Raw genomic sequence first — 8617 nt, forward strand, 5'->3', positions numbered from 1 at the left:
AGAGATGATGGCCCATAACAAGATGTTATGAATACATGATTTAAAAACCATGTTTTACTTAGTTTGTTAATAAATATAAAATTGGGATGAGCAATATAGATATAATTAATCATAATGGTTTATAGTTGTGTAATTCATACCCCCTTTCCCTTTGTATTGCTTTTGTGTGGGGAGTAATTGCATGGGATGTTAGACGCAACTTAAATTCCTACTGGTTTGCTTAAATGTATAAAGATTGTTTGAAGCTTACAACTTTTTGCTATGGACTACCAACCAATTCTCCAACTTCTTAATCAACCCTTTGTAGAAGCTGATGTAGTGCCAATTGACCTCCCAGCTGATCAACCTTCAGATTCAAAGGTATATAAGAAAGTAGGGATATTTTGGAACTAGGTATCAATAAAATATATATTGCATTTTGAATTTAGTAGGGTTGAACTTAAAAAAAAAAAAAATGTTTGTAGAAAGTTATGTTCTAACTTGAACTTGTTTTTATACTATATGGAATTCTTTCTTTTCTAGGGTCAATATCTGGTTTCATTACAAGAAAGCTTTGCAATCCCCTACTGCTAGCACACCTGAAATGTTTTAAGGATATCTTTACTTTTGTAATGAATAATGTGAAAAGGTTCAATATGAAGGACCAAACAATTTGATAGTAACTATAGGAGGTTTTGCAAGTCCCACATATTTTTTTATGTTTACCTATTAAAATGCTCTTTATGACTCTCTATACTGTGGTTAAATACCTTTGAAGGTAAATTCATCTTTGATTCACTTTGTTCAATCATTGCAAACCTTTTGCAATCTCTTCCCAAGATCTGGCAGATACTAAGACGATCTAGGAAAGTAAAGCAACTATGACTATTGAGAAAGTTGTGATTGACACATCAAACCTAGCTGATTTTGTTGGAGGACCTGTTTTTCCTCCTGAGCGCTTCTATAATCAGACTCCAATTGGAGTAGTTTTGAGTCTTGCTTGGACTGCCACCGGGGGGGGTCTATCCTATATGTAGAGACTAATGCAACTGAGGAAGTAGAGGGGAAAGGGAACCTCATTCTCACAGGTCAACTTGGAGATGTTATGAAAGAAAGTGCTTAGATCGCTTATGCAGTTGCAAGATCTGTATTGCTTAAGATAGATCCTGATAATCATTCAATTCGAAGTCTTTTCTTTTAATGAAATGAGTTAAAAAAATTAAAGTTCTTAAAATTAGGACCTAGATATACTTTTGATATTCTTTTAAAAAATTAGGAGGCCATTTCCCTCAAGTCAATGAATGGATCCGTCTGCTTGATGCTGCTACAAACAAGAAGGGATGAAACTAGAGATGGGGTTTTGAGCGATGAACAAGTGGACAATGAGGTAAAAATCAACACATTATATTTTTATCTTGAAGAGTAGATTTCTTCATTCAAATTGCTTTTATAACTCTGTGTTATTTGCTCATGCAGTTATTTAGATTGGAAATTATTGAATCGCTTGATTCCATTAAAAAGGCAATTAATGGAGCGAAGAGAGTTGCATAGAGGTAGCACTCGATGAATAATATCATTACAAGAAAAATGCCCTATTGCAACACGAAAATTTCGTTGCTCACTATTGCAATAAGCTATGTAGCAATATGTTATTGCAACAAAAATTTTGTTACAATAGTATTTAGCTGCAATAAATTTGTTGCGATAAAATATTTTTATTATTATTTAAAATATTTATTGGAACGAAATATATTGTTGCTATAACTTATTGTAACAATTTTTTTGTTGTAATAGATATGGAGGGAGTGAATCAAGAAACTTGTAATAGACATGGTAGAAGGATTTTTTGGAATGAATAAAGTTGCACAGAACTAACACATGTTTAATAAGCAACTTGGAAGCATGGCGATTCAAGAACTTCAATTCACTGTGAAGGCAATTCAAGAAATGACTCCACCCAAAAAGCAGGTAATCTGTACCACTATCATATGTCTATACATACATGTGTGAATCTTAGTTCTTAGTTGTAGTGACATTGTTGCATCTTTAGAGATTATCAATTTGCTTTGCTCTGTTTGAACCTTGGCCCACCTTCTAATTTTCCTAGCTTGTCTTGATGTAGGAATCAAGGTGGGAGACAAATGTCAAAAGAACACTTTCTGGTTTGTTATGTAGGAAGTATTTGTAGAAAATTAAGAAAGTATTTCGTTCTAATCAAATGATTTTAACTGTTATTATTTGAGTCAAGAGCTATACCGATCCAACTAAGCATCTGTGTAATATTTTAATGGAAAAATAGAAGTGCTATGTTGGTCCATTTTGTAATTGTTTATTTCATCATTTTCACTTGGCATCACTCTGTTACTATGCTATAGCAAAATTTAGGGCGAGGTTTGAATGGCCTTAGATCCTACCTCATGTTTTGCAAGTTATAGAAGAAGAGCTTACAAAACTACAATTGTTACAAGCTAGTTTAAGTGAATTTAATTTAACTTGTAACTATCTAGATTGGTTGACTGCTTTTCTTTGGGGACATTATAGGTTTGTTGACCTATTCAATTTAGTTGTTATAAACTTCTTAATGAATAATAATCCTTAAAATGCTTTTGAGATTTCAAAGTTTTCATTCTCATCTATTGTTGCCATAACTTATTGCAACAATTTGTTTGTTGTAATAGATATGGTGGGAGTAAACCGGGAAACTTATTGCAATAAATTATTTTGTTGCAATAGGTTACTGCAACAAATTGTTTTGTTACAATAAGGTATTTCCACATTAATCATTGGAAACATATTGCAGCAAATTCTTTTGTTGCTACTGCAATAAATTTGTTGTTGCAATAGGTTATTGCAATAATATTTTTGTTGCAATAGGTTACTTCATGCCTTTTTTCCACACTAAAAGAGAATATCTAAATTTATTTCCAAGCTAAATGACTGATGCAGCTCTTCTTGTTTTGATAGAAAATTACTACGAAGAAGTAGGACTTCAAAATCTCCAGAAGTACTTAGAAATGATTTATCACAAAGTTTGTTCAACTATCCACTTTTATATTTTGATTACAAAGTGGGGAAACTTTATAATAGTGAGATTACCATTAAGAGATGATGGCCTATAACAAGATGTTATGAATACATGATTTAAAAACCATGTATTCATACCCCTTTCCCTTTGTGTTGCTTTTGTGTGGGAAGCAATTGCATGGGATGTTGGACACAACTTAAAATCCTATGGGTTTGCTTAAATGTATATAGATTGTCTGAAGCTTACAACTTTCTGCTGTGAACTACTAGATAACTCTCCAACTTCTTAGACAAGTAGTGTCAAATGAACTTGCAATTGCTGAAGCTCGAGTTGTTGAACCTGAGGAAACTCTAGTGGGATGTACTAATGAATCAAGTCAAAAATTGGTTGAAAGTGAGACTGTAGCTGAACCAGTAGAGGATAGCAATTATGAACAAACTGCTTAAACCTCTGTAGAAGCTGATGCAATGCCAACTGACCTCCTAGCTGATTAACCTTCGAATTCACAAGTATCAAAAAAGTTAGGAATCTTTTGGAACCAGGTATCAATAAAAAATATAATGCATCTTGAATTTAGTAGTGTTGAACTTTATAAAAAAAAAAAAATTGATTGTATAAAGTTGTGTTCTAACCTAAATCTGTTTTTATCTTATATGGAATACTCTTTTTTTTTTGGCTCAATATTTGGAATTCATTGTAAAAAGACTTTGCCAAACCCCTACAGCTAGAACATCTAAAAAGTTTTGCAAGTCCCATGTATTTTTTTATGTTTACCTGTTAAACTGCACTTTGTGACTCTTTCTACTATGGTGCCGGCCCAAGAAAGTTTAAGGCCTAAGACGAAAATTTTAAGGAGCCTTTTTATATCTAAATATCACTTAAATGATATTTATTTTATTTTTTATATTATAATCTTTTTTATTTCAAATCGATTATTAATTCTTGCTAATTAATAAGACTAATTCATCCAAAGTAAGCTAATGATACTTACTATACAGGTTTACAAACTAGCGAGTCATCAATAAAGAAAAGTTATTCAAAACATTCATTTATTATATTTTTTAATTAGTTTGTAAGTTTTTTTTCATAAAATTGGTATTAGATTTAGCATTTTTCATTCACTTAATGGTGAATTGGTGATTGTGTTGTATTTTTATTAATTCATAATTTTTTTTTTGTGAAAAAGATGCCAAAGTACTACAAATTTTACTATAAAAAACTTACAAACTGATAAAAAAGAAAATAATAAATGAATATTGAATTACTTATTGTGATTTGACATATCTATTTATAAGACCTATATGATTAAAAAAAAATGTGCAAGTTACACTCTTTTTTTAATTGGAAGAAAAAAAAAACCTTACTGGGCCCATTTTAATTTAAGGCCTTGTTAGGGGGCCTTAGGCCATGGCCTAAATGGCCTAGGCCTAGGGCCGGCCGCCAGGCCCTGCTGTGGTTAAGTACCTGCTATTGTTTTAATTACATAATGATTGATTGCGTTAGCTATCTCTTAACATTTTAATCAAATGGGAGGGACGTTTACTCTTTTAGTCTAACTGTTTTCTTTCATGTATATAATTTGGCATAAATCTAATGTTCATGGCAAGCATGAATTTTTATTTTTGCGGCTTTCCCAACTTTTCTGAAATCAAATTCAAAGAAAATAACTATTACTTTAAATCATTGAATGGAGACTAGTGGGTCCTCCGGATTTCTGTTCATTTTGTGATCCATTACCTCCTGATAAAACTTGACAGAATTTTGAAGGCTCTAACACATCTCTCACTGTCAAACACTAGCCTTAGTAATATAATATCAGCTCTCAAGATTCTACAATATTGCAGGAACTTAAGTATGCTGGCCCTTTCAATGAACTTTCATGATGAACAAATGCCTAATGATGAGAATCTACAATTCAAAAACCTCGAGAGCCTAATTCTTGGAAATTGTAAACTTAGAGGTTCAATCCCACAATGGTTGAGTAGTTGCCACAAGTTGCGGCTTTTGGATTTATCATGGAATCATTTGGTTGGAAGTGTACCATCACGGTTCGGAAAGTTTGAATCTCTCTTTTACTTGGATTTGTCTATTAACTCTCTCCAAGGTGAGATACCAAAGAGCTTGACTGAACTACAAAGCCTCATAAGTGGGAATATCAAGAGCCTGACTCAAGCTTTCAACTTCACCTTGCTCAACAAGGTGGACCAACCTTAACTTATAGACAGATTTCAAGCTTTCGACCAACTTTAGACCTGAGTTACAACAATCTCCAAGGCCCAATCTGGCCAGATTTTTGGAATTTGAAACGGCTCCATGTTTTGAACCTGAAAGAGAATAACCTATCAGGCCCTATTCCAAATAATTTATCAGGGATGAGAGACTTAGAGAAACTTGATTTGTCTCACAACAATCTATCAGGAGAGATACCCCGTTCAATGGTAAATCTTAGCTTTGTATCAACTTTCGCCGTATCCTATAATCATTTGTGTGGGGAAATCCCTAAAGGAGGTCAGTTCGATACTTTTCCCGGTACAAGCTTCGAGGGAAACAATGGTCTCTGTCGTGCAGAGTACTGTACTTGGCAGTCTGAACAGACTTTTATCAGGAAGAAAAAAAAACGACAATTATTGGTCTACCATTTGAAATTGGAGCTGCTACAGGTTTTGTTCTTACTATCAACTATTGCTTCGTGTCCCGATAGTCACTCCCATAGCCGAATAAGAAGGCAGAACATCAAAATTATAATTGGAGATTAAAGTAGGTGTATTTCAAAGAATAAAAATAATATGTATTACCTCTTATTTGATAGTGTGCCAGATTTCCTTGAGTAAATTACCTCTTATTCTGCCCCTAATTGTTGAACTAGGGGGGTATACAAACCCTTTAGCCCAGGTTATCTAGTCCTATTTTGGTGGGGGGACCTCTTTCATTGAGGTTCTTTGTTTCAAGTTAATCCACTCTGAACATTTCTTTGCGTAACAATGATTGCACAAGAACTTTCTACTATGCACTGACCAAATTTGTTGGTACTTGTTGTCTTTTGTCCAGAATTTTTGTCTTTAAGTCCTGGAAATCCCCAACACAAATGAGCTCATTTGGATTAGCATAAGTGTTGCGGATGTAAATTTTAGCTCATCCCTCTTTTTTTGGTGCTTCTCAGGCCGGAAGTGCCTTTTTCTCCTTCAAATTCTGAAGGTTTTGGGTAAGCCTGGCCCATTTTGGTGAAGGGCTGAGAACGAAATCAGAAAAGTTAGAGCCCAGATAAAGGGTCTTTTCTATATATAGGTTGCTTCTCAAAACAGATGCTTTTTTTTTTTTTTCCTTAGAGCACTAGCATCAAGCTGCTATGCCAAATGCCATTTTACCAAAACTTAGTTTATCAATTTTTACACATTATTTTACAATACGCTATACATTAGATCTTCTATTTTATCATTACATCACATTAAAATAAATTAAAAAAACCCAACTATTGTACTGTAGCAAAAAAAAAAAGTGTATCGGAGCAATTTTACATTACAATTCTACTAGTGCAAATTATTATTTAATTTGAAACATCTCACGCTAGAGTACAATTGTTATTTAATTATAAAACATGCTACAATACAATTGAACTGTAGCAGTTTTGCTAAAAATGCTAAAACTTTTAGTATTTGAAACAACTCATGAACCTTTTTTTTTTTTTGGGTATTTGGTGTGTCAAATACTAAAAATTTAGCATTTGACACACCTAATTATAGTGCCCTAAGAGCATTACCATTAGCTGTTCTATAAAAAAATACCATTTTGATACATCAAAAGCCTACTTTTTCATTTTACCATAACATTTTATAATATCTCATTTATTAGATGTTTTATTCTTCAATTCTATACATTATAATAATATTTACAACATATTAAAATAATATTTACATCTCATCAAACACAATCAACAGCCACTACACACAGTTGCCAACAACCAACAGCCACCACCACACAACCACCACATCCTCTCCATCCCAAGCCACCTCCCTCAGCTCCCACCCCCACATCCTCTCTCTCTTCCCCGAAACTCTCTGCTACCTCCACACCACTTGCTCCCCTCAATTCCTCTCAATTCCTCAGCCTCAAAACCACTGGCAACTTCAGCCTCCTCAAAGAGTCCGACTTTGGCTTCGACCTCATCATCACTGTCATCGAACCTAGCTAACACAATATGAACCCACACATCACCGTCTAAACCCACCCATCAAACCACAGCCAAAAAAAAAAAAAAAAAAATCGCTAGAGAGAGATCGGCGTGGAAGTGATCGTCAACGTCAGCGTGGAAGAGCAGTGAGGGTGAGAGAAGAAAAGATGAGAGGTTGTGAGAGAAGAGAGGATTGGGGTTTGAGAAAAAAAAAATAGAGGAACAGACTGATGGAGAGATGAGAGAGAAGGAATAAAAAAATAATAAACAGATGCGCTATAATGTTCCGTACCGTGCCAAACTTATCACGGTACTGTAGCATGTGTCAAAATTTTGACACATTTGACACACCTCATGAGGCTTGAATAGTGGTGTTTGGTGTGTCAAATGCCAAATATTTGGCATTTGACATACCTGATGGTAGTGCTCTAATACATTCTTTGCAAAGTGATCATGCGTGGAACTCATTAATAATAATATATATATATATATATATATATCTTAATTACTATAGCAAAAGAATTATTGAGAGGCTCTCTAATATTTTGAATGAAGATTTGGCTAGATTTGTGTGTTTATTTTTGCATTTACTATTTATATATCACTCTCCCTCTCCTATAACTTAGGGTTCGTTTTGATTGGGGAGATTTTAGGATGGATGAAAAATGGGGAAAAAAAAGTGGAGAGATAATTGATTTTTTGAGTATTTGGTTGGAGAGAAGGGAATGATGGAATTGGTGGGGCCTAGGTATTTTCTCCCTAGGCTCACTAAAATGTTTTATTCTTGAATTGAGGATAAAACTGAAGAGAAGACCATCACAAAAAATTCAGACCAAAAAGCCCCCGTGCTTAGATCAAACCATGTGAAAGGCCCTATGCAATGTTTTATTATTATTATTATTATTATTTTTTGTGTGTGTCTTTTCTCTTACCCATTGGTTTTAGTTTTTATTTTATTTTTTATTTCCTTTGATTTTCTACTTTTCTTCTTAGGTTGTTGTCCTTTTCAGGTACTTTTCATTCATTCAAAATCATTTTTTTTTTTCATTTGTTTTGGTTTCCTTTTTTTGGTTCATCATTTTTTTGTTCCCTCTAATTTATTACTTTTATTTTATTTTTATCTAATAAAGGCATGAGAGTAAATTTATTTTTGTACAAATTGCATTTTTAATCCTCTCATTTTTCTTCTCAACTAAATAAAATAGTTTTTCATCCATTTACTTATATATCCATCCTTTAAACCAAACACATATGAGGGAAAATTAAATCTTTTCTATCCTCTCACTTTTCTATCTCCCCCAACTAAATAGACCATTAGAATTCATCATTGTTCAGGGCCTTCATTTTCCACTTCCATGCGTGTTATTTGATTCTTATGGGCTAATCATCATACAAAGACTACAAATATATAATAATAATGTCCATCAACATTTTCAGTTTTTGTG

The sequence above is a fragment of the Quercus lobata genome, chromosome 3, assembly GCF_001633185.2.
Source record: "Quercus lobata isolate SW786 chromosome 3, ValleyOak3.0 Primary Assembly, whole genome shotgun sequence".
Classification (NCBI taxonomy): Eukaryota; Viridiplantae; Streptophyta; class Magnoliopsida; order Fagales; family Fagaceae; genus Quercus; species Quercus lobata.